The 20,933-nt window shown below is 37.2% G+C and overlaps 1 protein-coding gene across 3 annotated transcripts in view; it reads left to right on the top strand.

Moving 5' to 3' along the window:
* The window catches only part of tiam1a (TIAM Rac1 associated GEF 1a), a 68,328-nt gene that overhangs the window by 13,754 nt on the left and 33,641 nt on the right, over positions 1 to 20,933 (top strand). Inside the window, exons 1-2 of one of the 3 annotated variants that reach the window (XM_051910908.1) lie at positions 1,631 to 1,848; positions 19,786 to 19,878. The gene's annotated coding sequence lies outside the window, so the exon portion shown is untranslated. Of the gene's footprint in view, positions 1 to 1,630; positions 1,849 to 19,785; positions 19,879 to 20,933 lie in introns of those variants that run through there. The other 2 variants (XM_051910906.1, XM_051910907.1) reach the window with 2 other exon arrangements.

Raw genomic sequence — 20,933 nt, 5'->3', positions numbered from 1 at the left:
CTGATCTGTGTGAAATGCTCTAAATCTGTCCCTCATAATCATGAGAATCCTGGCCCACACTGCCACCCTCATCTTAAGCCTGACCCAGAGACACTTTACCAGAGTGACAACCAGCCTAATGCCTCTGTTTGTCACTGTTTACTTGTCTCTAAGCCCTGTGACCGTGTATGTATGCATATCTGCTTGTGATTGTGCATGTAAGGGTTTGTGTAAATCTATATCTAAACTAGTTTGAAACCCAGACACAGGATATAAAACTTTTTTCTTTGTCCAGGCTGATGATTTTATCTGATCATTAGTGTCCACCTAATCTCCAACTCTCATTGTACTGTGGCACAACAGCATAAAGGAGTTAGTTCTGTGGCAACCTGTAGAGGAAACACTCAAGGAATGCACATGCATACATACTCCTATGGTTTCTATTCAGTAGGTTTGTAAGCCCTAGTTACTCATTGACCACCATTTACAGTGGGGTCTCTGAAATAATAATACTAGTTCTTTGTGCATTGGCGGCTCCCAGCAGTTTGCCGTGGGTTAAATCCCTGATCTCCACAACTAGGATCAGTGTGGAGTTTCCCACGCCCCATTCTCCCTCTGATATACTAGCCAGAGGCGGATATGACCCGCAGCATTGCACAATATGTCTGTTTTCAGCCATAAATCCAGAGAAAAAACAAGCAAGCTTCTCTCTATAGGCCTGTATATAGGCGTGATATGTAATGTATGTTATGGACTTTGGTCAGTCTAGACACCGTATTTAATTTTACACAAATGGGGTTGTGGGGAAGAAGTACAGTTTGTTCAATAGATTGTTTTGTTGTATATCTTAGTGTTGATAGTTCAATCAATGCAACATTGAAAATACTTACTTTCCAAAATCTGACAAAAAGCATTGGTTGTAAATTAGACATGACATGGGAATAATTTATTGGCATGATTTTTTTTTACATTACATTTTCCAAAAGTATCAGTACACGCAAAACTTTTTAAACTATAATTTGTTTTAACCATAACCTTATTAATTGTGTTGTAATAAAAATATATTAGAAAAAAATGTTTGACTTATTTTATTTATTTCATTTTATTTTATTATTTTTATTTTATTTTATTTTATTTTTCTCACATAATACCACAACATAATGCGTGTATATTTAATTAGATTTTTTATTATTTTATTTTATTATTTTTATTTTATTTTGCTCACATAATACCACAACATAAAGCATGTATATAGTACATTTTCATGTATTTTTATTACTATAGTGAAAACCTTGTTTATTTTATTTTTTAATAATTCCATTTTTTGTTACTTTATAGTAAAATAATTAAAATGTATCATACATGTATTATGTGTGTATGTGCTTGTGTGGGTCTTGTGTACACAAGTGTGTTATCTTAGGGGCTCACAGGCTAGCAATTTAAAAGGAAACGGGGTGTCTCAAAGCTTAGGGGCAAAGACCCAGGCTGCGTGCTGGCAGATACTGTTGATCCAGAGGAGGTGAAATGAGAAAGAGAGAGAGAAAGAGGGGGGGAGGTGAGAAGGAGAGGGGGAGGAGAAGCAAATGGAGGAACGGGGAGGGTTGAGCAAATGGGTGAGAAAGAAAGCGAGAGAGAGCGCACACACACCCCTTTCTGCGCTCTCAGTGGACAGACTCATCCTCACATGGTTGGAGTGAGTGTGTTGTGGAGTTCTAGTAGATGAGAAACACAGAGACACGCAGGATTACGTCCAGTATTTGGAGGAGACATTACCTGTATGAACTGAGCTAGGAGACATTCAAATTGCTGATGTTAGGATACTTTACTGAGTAACAACAAAAAAAAAAGGACCTAGGATTTACCCGTGAGGTATGCCACACTACCAACTGTATTTCCATGCTGTTTTGCTGTCTTTCAGAGATGTCTTTGCAATTGGACATTGGTGTCTGTCTGTTGGACTGTCTCTGGGTCCCATGTGCCTGTGCTCGAGTGGACGGCTGACAGTGATAAATGCCACACTGCTAGGTTAATAAGGTTTACTCGCCATAGAGGCTTTGAAAGTCTGTTTTGTGTGCCTTTGTTGGACAATCAATAAGCTGTGTGTTTAAGTGTGTATGTGGGGTTTGCTTTGAGAGGTCTCTAAAACAAATGGTTTTGTGGTCGTAAAACCCCACATTCAGACAGAAATGTTTGGAAGCCAAGGAGGAGGATCCGTCAGTGTATATTCTCTCTCACACATGCTGCCTTTGTGTGTGCGTGTGAATTTTCTCACTGGACGGAGTAAACCTCCTAGTTTGCTTTCTATTTTTGCGGTTCTGTCACAAATTGTCTTTAGTATTAACATTTTTTTGTAAGTAGAAAGCTCAAGTGACAGTATGCTTTAGTTCTGAATGTATTGTATGTGCAGATCTGTCAATATAGCCTACTCAGAGATTTTGTGTGTCAGAGTCTCTCTGAAATGTTTTGCAGCCTTGTCAAGTTCTGCTGTGTTACCTTATGAATAAAATGCCTCATTTTAAAGTTTTACTGTAAACCACCAGAGTAGCTCCAGGATAGTTCAGTGTGTGTTTTTGTGTAGGAGTGTGTTTGTGTGTGTGGTCTACAGTTCTGTGGAATGTGATCCATTGTGATGAGATGACTGAAAAAGCAGCTGAGCTGAGTTTCTGAGGAAAGATACAAGAGAAAACACTTAAAAGACAGTAAAGTGAAATAAAAATAAGAGAAAAGATAATATATAGTCAGCTTGAATGTGTTCAAGTAAACTTAGAGACAAGCAGACCTGAAAGAAAGACCTAGAAGCATTGGACCACTAACATTTATTCCGGTTTGTCTGGGCTCATATCACTGTTGCGGGTCTCAGCTGTTTGCAGTCAGACAGAGATGGCACACGGGGTGCCAGATTCCTTGGTCGCCTGAGGTCTCCCAGCAGTCTAGTGTCTTTATGAATGAATTAACTGAAAGTGCGCTGTGAAGGAACTCAGACGGGCCAAACAAAGACTCCTGCATACTTCACTCTAGGAGCAAACATAGCAAACAATGAACCACACTCTTCCTACACCACCATATCACTGGCTTCGCCCTCGGAAACAGGCTGGACAGAGACTACCTGTCTCTTTTAAGAGCTCATATCTGGACTTTATCATGTGTCTTGCTCCTGTCATATGCTGTTTAATCTATGGATTAGACTCAATAAACACACTCCTTCCTTTAAAACGGGCTGCTATCACACAGATTGATTTCCAAGCGCAATAGCTTTGTGCTTCAGGTCAACAAGTAGCAGGCGAGATTGTTTCTGAAATACTGAACATATAAATCAAGATCCTGAAATGTAAAAACAGTACATTAACATGTAAAATATGGGAGATTCTTTGGGAAATGCAGACCTTGTGGTAGTTTCTGGTTATTCAAGTGAAATGGGGCATGTGTGTTTAAGCATGAGTGTGTGTCAGTATGCATGTGCTTGTATTTTAAACACTTTATTGGTCTGATGATATACTATATTTGTATAGAAATGTGTTTGTGTGTATATATGAAGGCTTAAGAAGGCAATCATGTTGTTTTGCTTTGCTCTGTAAGTGTGTTAAATGGAACTAAGTAACAGAATGGCTTCTCTGACCCTCAGGGCATTTCTTCCTTCTTCTGCCCCACTGGAGCAGAGGGCATCAGGGTGAAACGTGGGGGGTAGAGAAGCTGTGTGCGTGTGGGGGGTAGGAAATATGGCTTAAATGGGTCACAGCATGTTTAAAGTATACATTAACGAAGCTAATGAAATAGATGAGGAGATAAGAGGGAAAGGAAAGGTTTTATGTTCATTAAATTTGTTTGAAGGAGAGATGTATGCAATTTTTTAAAGGTGTGGATTGATTTTTTTTTTTTTTTTAAAGAAATTAATATTTTTATTTAGCAAGGATGCATCAAATTGATCAAAATAACAGTAATTACATTTATGAAAGATTTCTTTTTTTAAAAAATACTGTTCTTTTGAACTTTCTGTTCAAAGAAAATGCATCAATATATTATGCAGCACAACTGTTTTTAACATTGGTAATAATTTAAAGAAATGTTTTTGATCATCAGTTCAGCATTAGACTGATTTCTGAAAGATAATGTGACACTGAAGACTGGAGTAATGATGCTGAAAATTCAGCTTTGCCATCACAGGAATAAATTACATTTTAAAATATTTATTTTAACTGTAATAATATTTCCCAATATTACTGTTTTATTGTATTTTTGATCAAATAAGTTCATCCTTGGTGAACTCCTTCAAAAACATTGGACCAACCCCAAACTTTTTAACAATAGTGTGTATTGTTTAAATATAGACTAAGTTTTATCCTGTTACATTTTAAGTTCTTTTATTGGCATTGTTGTTTTAGATAATCAAAATAGTGACAGGTAAGAAAAGTTAAATAAATAAATAAATATTAATTGCATTATATTCTTGTACAGACAATGAATGAACTAGTGAGTATGAAGATCAGAGCAGTGACTGGTTACTATAGAACCTGCATTTTAAAAAGTTATAGGTTAGGAAGTTGTTTTGAGAGTTTTTCCAAGGTATTTATCTCTTGTGTATCTCTAAACTTGTTACAGATAATCTAAAATAGTTTCATGCTGTTTTTTCAAGCAGCGATAAAACAAACGCTCAGCCATTGATTTCACTGACAGCTTATGAATACTTGAACCTAGAAATCCAATGATATTATGGATGAAACAAAAAATGCATAAAACCCTTATGGATTATCTGTGATGCTGTGGCCTCTGTAAACCCATCAGGAACATTCAGTGTTGTATGAGGTATTATAATCCTCATGTTAGATGTGTATGTGCGAGACCTGACAGATATCCCCCATTGTCTCCTGCTAATGTGTGTTTCTTAATGCAGCGTGTCCTCCATTCATTCAGCGTGTCCTCCTCTTTCAATATTAGCACTTGACAGTGGTTGTTTAAGCGTAGACCCCCATGAGGAGATGAGGAGGGGGTAGTGGGAGAAAAAAATGAATTAGAAACATATATTTGTGGCTTTGTTACACAAATTCTGTTCTGTGTTTGTGTGTGGACAGCTTTTGCTATTCGTGTAGGGTTGAAATTTTATGGTTTAACATTTATGGTGTTACCATCTTTCTTCTAAGGTCACAATGTCTGAGCTTTCCCCTTTAACCTCTATTAAAGGCAGGAGAGTTTTTCCACGTACTGTACTTTTGTGTATAAGAACATGCCTACAGTAAGGGTGTGTGTGAATGTGTCTTTCTGTCATTCGTATATGTCATGTTCATTCGTAATGGATGCAATACAAAAGGCATTTTTGCTTCTTTAAATCCCGTAGAACCAGAAAAATGACATTTCTAACCCGAAGGCAGGAAGACACACGCACACTGCACTGTTTCAGAAGTCCCGCTCCATGAGGAAGGGATTCCTTCAAAACCAAAAGACAAACAAAGTGGTGGTGCACATGTGGATATAGGAAGTAATTTTGCATGTGTGTGTTTAAACACTAGTAAGGTGATCTGTGTGTGCATGAGAGGGGGCACAGAAAGTTGTGAATAGACTGCTTACATCTAGATCAAGCATCTTTAGGTCAACAAAAGATGAAATTATTTTAGCCTCACCATTTATTGAGTAAAATCCACAACCATTTTAATATTTAAATTTACCTGTCACTACAAAGGCCTTGATCTGACACATTTCGGATCACTTTAATCTTTGAAGATCTTTAGACCTCAAGCCTGTTGAAACGGGCCACACACCTGCAGGCAAACCACAGATTACTTGCTCATTCACTTAACAACTTTAGCAAGACGATTGACAAGAATAATGTTGAAGAAAGAGAGTAGGGAGAGCAGCAAAGCTAAAATTGTGTCTCAAAGAAAAGAGAAAAATCATTCACTTACTCTGATGTCATTCCAAAACCTGCATGACTTTCTTTCTTCCGCAGAGCACAAAAGAAGATATTTTGAAAAATGTTCCAATTTTGGAAAGTTTATTGGGTCTAAAACAACATTGGAACCCAATTAACTTTATTGTATGGGAAAAAAACTTGTATATTTAACTGAGTTTAATTTAATTTTATATTATATATATATATATATATACTTTCTGGTTTTTAACTTGCTTTTAACTTGTTGTTTTCATTCATATTGAAGCATTATTAATAATGTTTTTTAATTAATTCAATTAAACATTTTTATTTTCTCACTCTAAACTTTTGTGATTCAAAAGACCACTTTTATGATACCTTTATAGTTTTTTTTGTTGTCATTTTTGAGCTTGACAGCCTCAGTCTTCCTTAACTTACACTGTATTAAAAAGAAGGACTGGGATTATCTTCAAAATTTGTGTTCCATGTAAATGTTGACAGAATTTACATTTTTAGGTGAACTATCCCTCTAATGCTACTTGATCCAACTTGTTCCTGTCTCTATCTGTAACTAACATCCTTTCAGTCGAAGCACAAAAGAGACTCCTCTTCAGCACGGGTCATTGGGGGAGAAAAGATTGGCTCTCTCAATATCCTCTACTGACCTGGAAAAGATCTGATCTCGGGCTGAAAGGAGCGACTGCTGTTGCATGCTGGTCTATTTTACTTTCTAAATTAGCTTTCTTTTAAGAAGAGACTTGAGTGTCTTCATTCTTGCCTTGTGGCGTGCGATGCAGGTTTTGTTGAGCCTCTTTCGCTTGTTTGGCACAGAGGAGAGGTTGTGTGGATAAAAGCAGCCTCTTGCTTTCAACGAAAGCTTTTTCTGTGGTTCCAGCGCCATGCAGCACAAATGCACAGGCTGTGAAGCTTCAACTAGGCTTTTACATACAGTAGGGTCAGAGGATTGCAGTAATATAAAGTCACACAAACTTGGTGCCTGGGGGCACTGTGGTCCCATTTGAGAAACATTAGACTCTTTATAGTGAAATGCACGTTTTCTTTTTGTAAGCTTGCTGGTGAAAGACCTCCAGGCAGGGTAACATTAAAAATATCACAGATGTAGTCTCAGAATCCTGGCTTTTGTGTTTATATTTAACTACACTAGAACTTACAGTAATAGTTTGTATAACCTGTGGCATTCAGTGCTATAGTGATTTATCATATGGGAATTGTTAATTTTGTTTTTAAAGTTGCCATATTCTACTATAAAGTTGAATTTGTTTTTCCCCATGCTGTTCGCTTATAATGTTAGTCAAGGTTGTTGACCAAAAGTCAAGTTACAGTTATTTCTATAGCACATTTAAAAACAACAAATGTTTGCTAAAGTGCTGTACAAAATAAAAATAGTAGGTTGTGACTCATTATCACCTGCGGGGTACCTCAAGGCTCTGTTGTGGGCCTTTTTTGTTTTCTTTATGCAAAAGCATCTGTTGTTTAGCGCCATAACATCTATTGTTATGTAAACAATAATTAGCTCTAGCTTCTGCAAAAAGCAAGAGTTACAATCTCTGTTTGACTGCTTTAAAAACATTAAAACGTTGGGTGGCTAGCTAAGATGTTTCAGTTTATGTCATTTTGACTTTATACTGAATGGGTGTTCATAAATGTGGGCAGTCATATATTAATGTGCTCATGCGTGTGACATCAATACTATGGCAATATTTAAATTTTGTAGATTAGTTTCCACAAATGGTTTGTGTTGACTGAGAAGAGAACGTTTAGTTTTTAAACGTTACATACAGTTGACCTTCTGTTGAATATGAAATGCTTAACTGCTAATGCTAATCATGAATCGCAGGATTTTGGCAGAATGAGCAGCCTTCTCATTAGCAGTCTGGTAAAGTGTGTTCACTGCTGACGCACTTTGATGAGACACCTTCTGTGGGACATGACAGCCTGCTGAGTGGGAGATGGTGAGAACTACAGTGTATATGGTTGGGTATATGAGTGTGAGTGTTTTTTGGCCGTGCATTGGCGGTATGTGTGTTAGATGGAGATGGTTTTTAAAAGACAGGTTGGTCAGCAGTAAGTCTCACTCTGAATTGAGCCTAAATAGTGTCTGGCACTGATGTGGTAATGGGGTATTGATTTGTAGTGGTTTGGCCGATGGTGCGCGCACGTGTGTGTGTGCGTGCGCCATAGAAACAGCTCTATTGTGTCTCTGTGGTAAAAGGCTGAGTATCACTAGCACGCACACACACAAAATACCATGACGAAGAGATAAGATTCATTGCCTTCCCACCATAAAGAAATCATCCAGCACTGAATAAAATCTAGTCTTGCTTCACCCATAACCACAAACCAGCCTAGGTTCATGAAGGGCAGGGACACTTCTTGTAAAGTTAGTTCCACTTCTTGTAAAGTTCAAATAAGAGAATGCCACAGTGTTGCAAAATAAACCTTATTTTTTTATATATATTGCAGTATTTTATTTTATTTTAATTATTTTGTCTCAAAATTATTTTTATTTTTATTATGTTGTAATGAACAGATATTTTATTTTATTTTTACTTTATTTTATTTTTTATTGTATCACTCATTATAAATTTAACCTTATATTTATTGTTTCAATGAACCAATATTTTGTTTTTATTTTATTTTATCTCTCATTACAAAATTAATCTTATTTTTGTGTTGCAGTGAACCAATTTTTTATCTTTTTATTTTATCCCTCTTTACAAAATTAATCTTATTTAAACTTTTTTTTTATTGTTTTTTCAGATCTCTTGACTTTATCCAGCATTACTAATTAGCCTCTGACTTTTGATTTCTCTTTAAAATTAAAGAGACATGAAGCCTTTATAAATGAAAAAAGCAAGAAATGAATGAATAGTCTGAAAGCTATTCTTCTCAAGAGCTTTCTGTCGGTCTTTGCTTTTGTAGCTTGTCTGTCTCTCTGCTGTTTGCGTGTGACATTCCTGCCCTTTCAGGGCTTGAGTCTTTCAACTCCCTACCCTTTTTCTCTTTAGTTTCTTAAAGAAGCACTTTGTTTGTGAGGTTCTGCTTGTTGACGCAGGTGCAAAAAAAGAAGCAAGAGAATAAGAGTCAAAGAATGAGAGAATGACGGAATCCCGGCACTCACGATTATCCCTCCTACTCAAATGAAGTCTCTTAAGGCCTTAAAAGATGGCTTGAGGCCTTATGAACACACTCATTTCCCCTCTCTCTGGACCTGTCAGGGCTTGTAGGTTGTTCTCATCAGCTGTGGAAGTTTCTGTCCGTTGGTCTCAGGTGTGCTGAAGAAGGGCTGTAATACCGGTGTGGCTTTCATGGCTTCCTTCCTTTCCATTGGGGCTTCCTGCCAGACGAGAAAAGCCGTGGGCTTCGAGCCAAAGCATGATCCTGCCTCTCATTCACTGTCAGCACCAGGAATCCCAGAGCTATGAGTGCGTGTACTCGTTCTGGATGTGTGAACTGTCAGCATTAGTGGCCATTCTCTCATACAACACTGACACAAGCTGTGCGTTGAGAGTTTGTTCAGCCTGAGTTTGCCACAGTGTTACAGTGTCTTGGCCTGTTGTACTGGGGTGCTTATATGGAAAATGTAGGTTCGAATCTGGCCCACAACATCCCTCTCTATTGTCTCTATAATAAAATGCATCAAAGGATTTATTAAGACAAGCAGCTAAAATCAGATTTTTTTTGTCACTCAGTCTCCAACTCAGATCCATTTAGTTGTTTGTAGTCCAAAAAACAAACCAGAAGATCCATTTGGATGTGGTTTGAAGTCTGATTAAAACTGCAATTCTTATGTATTGCAATGAATCAACATAAAAATAACTGTTTTATTTTATTATTTTGTTTTCTATTTTGTTTTATTTTTTTTATTTCTCACTGTAAAATTAACCTTATTTATATAAGGTTATATATATATATATATATATATATATATATATATATATATATTTATTAACCTTATTTTTTATCATGTTGCAATGAACAGACATGTTCTCTTCTTTTATTTGAGAAATGCACTTCAGTCTGAACGATCTCAAGAAGTTTTTTTTTGTCAATCAGGACTTGACGTGTAAGTGTCTACAGCTGTCTGAATCCACAATTTTTACTCCCTCTTTCCCCATATAATGAATTATGTGAATAATGTAGGAAATACTGATTGACTGGCGCAGCACATTGCAGTGTAAGATCAGATTTGGCAAACAAATAGGACATTTGGGTGCTGTTTCCAAGATGACCTCAACACAAGTTTTTAAAGTTGTCTCTTTTTATTTTGTTATTTTAGCTTTGTATGAGAGAAGAGAACACACCAGCATCCAGACAGACTTATCCGCATTCATCCTTTTGTCTCTTACCCTCCCCATTTCTCCCGCTCCCTCTCTCTTTCCCCCAGACTGGCACTCTTTGTTCAAGCGTGTCATTGGAAGTGTGTAAATCGTGAGCCCCTCAGCCAAACATTTCTCCTCTCTGATCAGTGAGAGGACCCATCTGCAGTCCTCCTCCTCCTCCTCTTCTCTTCCTGCATGTCATCACTCCATTTTCCCCAGACAGAGGACACAAATTAGCCCCATTTACACTCCATTTCCCCCAACTTCACTGCCTCTAACCTGATAATGACTGGTGCATCTAGATGAATTAGGATGATGGCGATGAATTGTGTGTGGGTTTGTAACATCAGGATATAGACATGAGTCTGGCCATGTTGATGAATCTGGTGAACACGCACCTGAAAAAATAAAGCAATAAGCTATGAGAGGCCTTGTGTTACAGTGATTTCACCATGGGTAAGAGGTGGTCTTTAGCTTGATTTGAAGTATGGAGGTAAAACCACTGTAACACATGGTTTCAAGGGCTTATTGCTTTGTATGAAATGGCAGCAATAGCAAAATGATTGAAAAAACACAGATGTTCCCCACATAGTTACAATTATTATTACTGTTTACTGTTCAACATAGCAACTCACATTAATTAGGAATGTGTTGTCACAGGTGTGTTTATTTGCATATTACAATGCCTTCAAATCTGACTCAACCAATCAGAATTTAGTAAATAAGTCATTATTTTCCAATAATATACAATATAATAAAGGATAACTGAATAGAATAAAAATAAAATAAATGGTTGTCATGAATCTCAGCACTTTGCATGTGACTTTACTAAGGCACTATCAACACAAGTACATATCAGAATTGTGGACATAATAATAGAATAGAATAGAATAGAATAGAATAGAATAGAATAGAATAGAATGGTTATCATGAATATCTCATAAACTTTGCTTAAGTTTTGCACACAACCTTTGTACTAAGGCGCTATCAACACAAGTACAGATCAGAATTGTGGACATAAATAATAGAACAGAACAGAATAGAATAGAATAGAATAGTTATCATGAATATCCCATGAAACTTTGCTTGAAAGCTTCACACATGACATTTGTACTAAGGCACTATCAACACAAGTACAGATCAGAATTGTGGACATGAGAATAGAATAGAATAGAATAGAATAGAATAGAATAGAATAGAATAGAATAGAATGGTTATCATGAATATCTCAAACTTTGCTTGAAAGTTTTGCACACAACCTTTGTACTAAGGCACTATCAACACAAGTACAGATCATAATGGTGGACATAATATTATAAAAGAATAGAATATAATAGAATAGTTATCATGAATATCTCAAACTTTACTTGAAAGGTTTGTACATGACCTTTGTACTAAGGCACTATCAACACAATTACAGATCAGGGTGATGAATGTAAGAATGTAATAGAGGAAAATAGAATAGAATAAAATAGAATAGAATAAAAAAGGAATTTAAATTGAAATGTTTGTCATGAATATCTCAAAGTTTTGTGCATGACTTTTTTATAAAAGAACTGTCAACAAAAGCACAGATCAGAGTGATGAACGTGACTTCAGACATTGAGAGAAAGCGTTTTTGGTCCCCTGAGAGTCTATATGTACTCCCCACAGCCAGCTTTACTGGCGTAATTATGGAACAGCAGAGTTTGTCTGCCCCTCCGAGAGGTTTAAATGTGTTGAATGAGAGCAGCAGACAAGATATGCTAAGCTCTGTGTTGGAGATGGAAAAGCCTTTGAGGGGCATACAGTATGGCCACTGCACTCCATAGAGGGGTTGATTTGAGACTTGTTAGTCTCTCGGCAGGACTAGTCCTGATCCAACTTCATCCTCAGGTCAGCAGACTTCTGAAAGAGAGGAATTTGAATGGTCCCCCCAAGGATTTTGAGAAAAAAAAATCAAACACAAATCTACTATTACTTGATGTCAACCTATGGCTAACATTACTGTATGCATGGCATGATTGGATTAGAGTGTAACTTCATGCTTTGTTCGATCCCTGAACCATTTTTTCATACAGACTTTGATGTCAAACATCAAAAAACACATGAAATCTGTGAAATTTTTACACACCTCTTTGATGTCAAAAAAGACTGCCATAAGTTCTAGTGCAAAATCACCCTTAATTTTTGCTTCTTAATTTATCAAACAGATCACCATGGGATGTCACCCTGGTGTATTATCAATCTCTCCTCTTTGTTCTTTCATCATCACTAACACGTCTGCAAAGACTTAGATAACACGGCATTCCAGGTCATGGTGCGTTATTGAACAAAAGAGAGGAAACTGCTCTGGTGGTCCCAGAGGAAATAGCCACAATCCTCCTCCACTTTGACCGGTGGCAAACGGACTGCCTATAAAATCGCATTATAGATTGAAAGCTATGAACAAATTGGCTTTGTTATAGTATTTTTAGCACTAGCACTACTCACTGCAGGATGTTAAGTGTGAAAAATGAGTCACACTTTTAGTTTGGCCATATTTGTTCATGTACTCTAATAAAAAAAGCAACTGAATACGAACATAAATGATGATAACGCCACACTAGAAACCAAGACAGGCTGTCTCAGGTTGATGGGGGGTCAGACGCACCGGTGGTCTGCGTTTAAAGCATCATCCTCTCATTACCGGCTCATTGAGCTTTGCCGAGCACAGACACGGTCAGGAGCCCGGAGACATGAGGGAGGAGTCCTGTCGCTTCATTTGGATTAATGGACAGTTAATATCTCCTGCCCTTTGAAGATCTTCAGAACTAGTCCTACAGAAATGGTCACCCATGCCGTCATGCTGTGTATATGATAGGACTTTCTTTTGTCTCTCACTGGAGAATCATTTAACTTTTTTTGTAGTTTGACATGAATGATTGAGCTATTGTAGTTTAAATATGAGATGGGTGTTTAAAATAAGAAATAAATGAATGGGGGGGGGTATGTGACACTGTTATGGATAGGACAGAGGTAACAGGAAAGGGGCGGAGAGGGGGATGGGATCGGGAAATGACCCCTGCTGGACTCGGTACAGTCAAAAAACATGCTTTTAGGATTTCATTATTTTTATTGTATAATCAGTGTAAATATTTACCACTTTTCAATTATATTATATATATATATACAGTAAAATCAACATTATTTTCCTGTCGATGAAATGGACCCTTGTCAGTATTTTCATGTTCCAGTGACTCTTTCTAGGTGCTTGTTTTTCTGCCTCCTTTCTTTGGAAAAGATGTTAATCTTTCCATCCTGGTGTGCATAACGTTTTCATGCAGTGATCCATCATACGAATAACAAAAACATGCGAATACTTCAGTACCTGTGGTGATAAGCTTCTTATGAAGTCTCCTCTTTAAACTCTTCTTAACCCCTCTCACTGTCGGTCTCTCTCTTGTTCTCTGTCACTCCCTGCTCTTTTCCATTATTCCCAAGGGCGTTCGTCACAGCTTTCAAGTCCCTCTCATCTCAAGCTAAGTTGGTCATTCCCTGTCGGGAATCCATAGAAGAATGCGAGAAATAGGGAGAGATGCCTGTGGGCAGGGTGGGTTTCACGGGGTTCAGGACTTAGGGTATTGTTTAAAGGGACATGCGCCAATTAGCAGTGAATATAGATGGACTATAAAAGAGATCTTAAATTAGTGTCACAGGCACAAAGAAAAAGGTCAACGCTATTACAGTGGAGCTCCTGTGACACACTCAAGGAGTTTTTACCATCAGCACTGTTTGGAAAATGACCTGCTGTGTTTTCATCTCAAGTTCAGTTCAGCACTTTTTTTTAGTAAAATAGTTCCTAGGTGTGTTGACTAAGCAGAATTACACTTGTTATGAAGAGAAAACAGAGCAGAGGAGAAAAGATAGAATGTTCTTCCCTTGTTCAAACAAGGTGGTTGATGAATAAAAGACAAAGAATAAAAGAAGTGAGCCTATAGATCACACCGAACAAAAGAAAAAGAAAAAAGATGTCAGAGCAGAGAGAGAGGACTTGAGGGAGGGAGTCATTATTATCTGATACCTGAGAAGTTTTTGTGTGTGTGTGTGTGTGTGTGTGTGTGTGGTTGGGTGTTGGAGGGAAGTGTGACTAGGTGGGGACTGTGTTAAAAGTGTAAAATATTTGGTGGCCGTTGTGGCAGGAAAAAACAAGTTTTTTTCTTTTCTACTGCATGTCAGTCTGAAGACACAGTGAATGCAAACAGAAACCAGTTCATTATTATTAAAGTGATATTCTATACTATTTTGTTATTGACTCTACTCATGATTCCATGACAACATTTATATAGAATCTGTGATTTCTGCAGAATTCTGTTACAGCTATCTGTCAGGACTGGGTGAAACAAAAAGCCATTACTTCCATTTTCAGTCTGATTTGATCTTCAGAAATCATTCTAATATGCTGGTTTGGTGATCAAGTTAGATTTCTTATTATATTATAATATATATATTATATCATCAATGTTGAAAACAGTTGTGCTGCTTAATATTTTTATGATTAATAAAAAAGCTCAAAAGAACAGCATTCATTTGAAATAGAAATCTTCAGTGTCACTTGATAAATTTAATGTCAAAAAGTTTTTAAAAAATTGAAAACGCAAACTTTTTTTATTAGTATTAGTTATTGAATTTATATGCATAATATGCAAAATGGCACACAGAGAGTTCAGTGTACATTTTTGATCTGATTCATAGAAACACAGCATATTAAAATTGTTGCAATATTCACAATTTTTTTTTATTTTTATATCATTAATACAAAATGATATAGTATATATTGTAAATATTTGATACTATATGGCCCAGCTCTAGTATCTATTTGGTAATCAGTCAGCAGAGACAGACACAGACAGTGTGGGCAGTGATTATTCTTGTGTCTTTGTCTGCGCTCTCTCAATTATACTAACAAGAGTAGATTGTGCACATGCAAAATTATAGATTCCATCTGAGGGAACAATGGAGCATTTCTAATCCAGTCTCTCCTGTGCTCACTCTCTCTCTCTGTCTGTCTGTCTGGGTGTGCAGTTAAAAGCCCTGTAGTCTTCCTCAACTCAGTGCAGCAGTTCTGGGCTTTGGAGAGATTTTAAACCTTGCTCTATGCCCCAGGCCTTAAAGACAAGCAGCAGAAACAAAAGGACTATGTATTGGACTAATGGGAGCAAGTTTAGGGAACGAGAATAATGCATTTGTGTTTGCTTCCCCCTCACTTACAGCAGTCATCACTCATTGTGTTTCTTTGTCTAGTGAATATCTATCTTCTCTTCCATCATTAATGACTAATATGAGTCTCCCAGTGCTTTTTTATATCTGACTGAATTAAGTTTGCAGACTTATCAGAGTCTATTTGTGGGTTCAGTTTTGCAATATTTATTCTCAAGCAGGCCTGTCTGTGCTTTATAATGTGATAAATGGAGACATTTCAGATGATTACGCTTCAGTAATGATGTTTGTTGACTCGTCGCTCCACTTTTGAATTTAGTATTAAAGAGCTTCACACCCCCCTCCATATCTGTTTGCTCAGTTTTGAGAGATCTAAAGGAAATAAAGTGAAGTTACTGAGTGCCACAGAACTATAAAGAGTTTTACTATATACCTTATAATGGATTTTTAAAAGATTAAGATTGTTTTGTGCTACCTGTAAGGATGTATTAAAGGGTTAGTTCACCCAAAAATGAGAACTCTGTCATTAATTACTCACCCTCATGCCGTTCCACACCCATAAGACCTTCGTTCATGTTCAGAACACAAATTAAGATATTTTTCATAAAATCCAATGGCTCAGTTAGGCCTCCATTTCCAGCAAGAAAATTAACACTTTCAGTGCCTAGAAAGCTACTAAAAACATATTTAAAACAGTTCATGTGACTACAGTGGTTCAACCTTAATGTTATGAAGCGATGAGAATACTTTTTGTGCGGCAAAAAAACAAAGTAACAACTTTATTCAACAATATCTAGTAATGGGCAATTTCAAAACACCGCTTCATGAAGCTTCAAAGCTTTACGAATCTTTTGTTTCGAATCAGTGGTTTGGCTCTCGTATCGAACTGCCAAAGTCACGTGATTTCAGTAAACGAGGCTTCGTTACGTCATAGGTGTTTCGAAATTTCAATGGTTCACCACTGGGGGGCGTGACTTTGGCAGTTTGATACATGCTCCGAACCACTAATTCGAAACAAAAGATTCGTAAAGCTTCGAAGCTTCATGAAGCAGTGTTTTGAAACCGCCCATCACTAGATATTGTTGAATATAGTCGTTATAAAGTCGTTAGTTTTTTTGGCATGCAAAAAGTATTCTCGTTGCTTCATAAAATTAAGGTTGAATCACTGTAGTCACATGAACTGTTTTAAATATATCTTTAGTAGCTTTCTGGGCATTGAAAGTGTTAATTGTCTTGCTGGCAATGAAGGCCTCACTGAGCCATCAGATTTTATGAAAAATATCTTGGATATTGGATATATAACATGAGGGTGAGTAATTAATGACAGAATTTTCATTTTTGGGTGAACTAACCCTTCAATGTGAACTAGCTGGAGGAAGCTATTGAAAGCTAAGCCGTGACAACTTCCCTTTTAACACTCGACTTGTGCTGGTGATCTATTGCACAGCCGCTCTTTTTCCTCAAACAAAAGAGTATCAGAGGGAGGGAGCGGGATGTTCAGTAGAGTCAGTCCGTTTCATTATTTCATTACAATGCACACCCTCCTCACGGCCAAACATTAGCTTTATTCTGCAGATGGGACGAGGAGAGAAAACATTCATCAGAGAGGGGGGACAGGAAAGAAAGAAAGAGGATGACAGAAAGAAATGCGACATATGAAAAGAGGAAAGGGTATGATGTTAAAGACATAGTAGGAAAGAAAAAAGATTAGATAGATAGATAGATAGATAGATAGATAGATAGATAGCAATAAAACAAACAAAAAAGGGAATAAGCAGTGTGGAAGCTGAGGTAAGATCAGAGTGTGTGTGCTGCTGGGTGTGTGTGGTTTAATAACGGAGCTCAGGCTAGCACATCCTTCACAGTGAGGGAAGTGAAGTGGAGGAGGTGTCCTCCTAAGTGCCTGTGATTAAAGTTTCACAGTGAGACTGTACAAGGCTCAGCAGGCTATTCCACCACCACACACCCTTCCTCCATCCTCTCCACCTGCCTCTACCCTGCAGGAGATGTCCGGCTCCAAGATGACAAAACATCTAGCACATTCACAAACAACAAGAATATATATATATATATATATATATATATGAGTGTCATAAGTCAGATATATCGAGTTTTACATATAGCAATTAAAATTTTGCGTTTGGGGTCTGTTATCATCATGCTGAGATTTATCACACATTACTATTGCTGAATCCCAGTATCATGTAGGTGAGGAGTAGGAGGGAAGGAGAGAGTGGGCAGAAGGTCACTCAGTTCATTCGCTGACTCACGTTTGCCGCTCTGCTCATCGGGATCACAGTTTCTCTCATCGATTTTCGCTAACCTTTTGGTTATGACTGCAGTGACATTTTAACTGTAGATCCCCGCTGAGATATTCCATCTGGAGTATTTTTTCGAAGCAGAAGATTTGATATTTAATGGGATCAGATCAGATGGTAACAGATCTGTGTTTGATTAGCGCACATATGCTTATATACAGCTCACATTAAGATAGGAAACAGACAGTGGAAAGTCCATTTAAGGCAAATTGGCGGCCATCTTGGCAGGCTATTTCCTGTTATTTAAGTACATCTTATTTTCTTGAAAGACTGCAGTCTACAGAATAGTTTGCTAATGGTGCATTCATGTCAAAGAGATTATATTTATGAGTTTAACACATCATAATGTCCTAATTAAATAATTCAGAACATTTTCTGTGAGCCCAGAGTTTCCGAGTTGGGGCATGTCAGTGAAAAAATATGGTGAATGTATCTATAGTTAATGGTAAATATGTTGAAAAGTATGAAATTACTATTTTAACAATAAAACTAGCTAAGTTGTTAGTATTATACAATTACAATAGAATATATAACAATTCTATTTACAGCACCTTCATACATTGAATAAAAACATAAAAAGCAAAAACACACCTGATGCACATTCTTTATTCATCATTTAATAGAAGTAGAGTTTATATTAGGAAAAGTACATTGCCATTTTGCTCTGACCAAAGTGATTTAAACGCACCTGATCTAGTAATTACGACTTCCCAATAGCGTGAAATGGGAACTCAAAATATCTATTGCAATAGTGGCTAATCAGAAATCGGAATACTACTGGAGATGCTTTTTTTTTCACAGCAGGGATTGTTCCTCTGTTCCACCCCCCAGTGAACATCACACTTGAATTGCTGATATAAAAGCCTAAATATCTTGTGGAGGATGAATCTAATGGTAGTAGTATAAAGGAGGGGACATGGACAGGAAGGAGGAGCAGAGATATAGAGGGGGAGGGCAGAGCTGCGAAAACAAGTGAAATGGGTCAACTCTAGTTTATGTAAGTCTACAGCATGGTTGAGTAGATTTACTGCAGTGCAGAGTTTTTCTATCACTTCTCTTATGTATATGAACAAACACATACACACAACACCGACTGTCGTCCTGAGAATAGAGAGTGTCAGATGGGTCTCTATCTCTCACTTTATTGGCCTTAAGGTTTTGTTGACCCTTACAACTGAAGCTGGACATGATCCAGAAAAATACACACTGACCCCAACAAACACATGCACACACACGCTTCTGTTACACACACTGTTTGTGTGCACAAACCCTCTGGCAGCGAGAAACAACACAGGCACACAAGAAGACAAAATTTTTAAAATAAAAATTAGGTTTGTGTGATTCTTATCTACGTAAACTCGCCAGCACAATGCTAGGTTTTTTTGGGTGACTTCTAAGATGGTCTGAGGGGGTTGCTAGGTGTTTAATTTTCTGGTCCAACTCAAAAGATCCCATCCGAAGTCTCAATGAAATTCTGGTTTCTAGATATGACAGAAGACTACCTCTTTCTGTATAAGTTTAAATGGATCCAAATTTTACTCTTTCTCTTTTCTTTTTCTTTATCCTCTTCCTCTGTTTCTATCTCCTGGTTACTGGAGCAGTGACCGTGTCATTCTGAAGCTAATCCATAAAGTGCAGCATGTAGTCTGAACCTTCTCATATTGAATCTTCTAATATTTATACCTGCTGCAGTATGGAGATGAGGCTTTCTCTCTGCTCTTCTCTCTGGATTAGTAGAAATTAGGTCAGATTGGCATGGAAGAACATATAACTGGGTTCAGCTTTAAGACTACTGCTGGGTAGCCTTGATCTTCTGCCATAATTACTGTATTGTTGGCTTCTTAAGGAACTGAGACGAATCTCAGAAAATACTTCCTCTTGTGCAGCAGGGAGGGTGTGTGAAGTTTTGTTGTATAAGTGTTGTGTGTGTTTTTGTGACCGCACCTTCGAACAGGTGTGCTGTCATGTTCTCATATGTCTTGAAATCCACCCAAACCCAAAAACTCCTGAATGTCTTATTTATGAACAGCTATCCAACTATCCTTGTGTCTGAAATGAATCTCCCTCTGTTCCTTTGTTTAAAATGTGTGTTATATTTCTTTTTCAGGGAAAATTGCTGTAGCGCTGATCAGGACCATGAGGTCAATAAATAAGAGCATTGCCGCCTGGAAATGCATCTGATCCACTGTTTCTGCCTCAGGTACTGCGGCTGATTTTATTTATATATGATGCCATGTGATTAAACAATAGAATTGTGGTTTTTAGACAGCTCAAAACCTAGTAAGCTGCCTTTCTGCCAATTGCAGCAATTAAGTTCAACAAAGTTTGCCATTAGCATGTAAATTTTATAAAAACACAAAGCACACACAAATAAATGGGTAAAATTATCCATTTTATTTTCTTTCAGTAGAATAAATTGAATAAAATAATATTGAATCAAACACATTTATGTTTATAATAAACATTTCTTTCACCTAGCCCAGCGTCTTGAATTTAGTTTTTCCCAAAGCTTGTCAAAATGGAAATTAGAATGGGAACATTATGGGATTGGCTGTAATTGCTTGTGCAAACTAAGTTTCACAAGCAATTATAAGGCAGCATTACTTACCTTCTACTTAGCATTAACTTACCTTCTGGGATAGCCTACATGTTGGGAGTGTCTATGATGCCTTAAAATGCTGCTTCTATAAGTTTTTGAACAGAACAAATATCTCTCATGATTATTATTTTTTTTCACTTACCAAAGTGATTCCATAAAAAAATCCTTAAACTGTAAATAATGGATTCTTATAACTAATTCCTTTTCTTTCTTAAAACTAATCTATCTGAATTTTACCCTAATTGAACCGTTCCAGCAATTTCAAGAGGTTATAACTGAGATACACATACCCTGAACTCTCTAATGGGGGTCATTGTAAAAATATTCACTGATGTTCCCACCACAGGGGGTTGAAAGGTTTCACATCCCACTCCTTCGCTCACTCTCTTGCTTTGAGTCTTTGTGTGCGTCAGAGATATTTCTGGTGTTAGGCTCTGATCACATGCTATTCAGCTCTCACGTTTAGAGATGGTGAGAGTGAATTTCAGTTCTGTAGGTACATCCTCTTTGATTCTGTTGCTTTCTCTTTCTGCACTGTAAAAATTCTTAAAACTTACTGCCTTACATAAGAGTTGGATCTAGCAGGTATGCTGCTTTGGGTCTCCAGTGACTCTTTTATGGTCTCTTTTTATGGTGTTTGCAGGTCAGTCAGGTTT

Source organism: Ctenopharyngodon idella, chromosome 10, assembly GCF_019924925.1.
Source record: "Ctenopharyngodon idella isolate HZGC_01 chromosome 10, HZGC01, whole genome shotgun sequence".
NCBI classification, from domain to species: Eukaryota; Metazoa; Chordata; class Actinopteri; order Cypriniformes; family Xenocyprididae; genus Ctenopharyngodon; species Ctenopharyngodon idella.
This window is presented reverse-complemented; position numbering and strand designations above follow the sequence as displayed.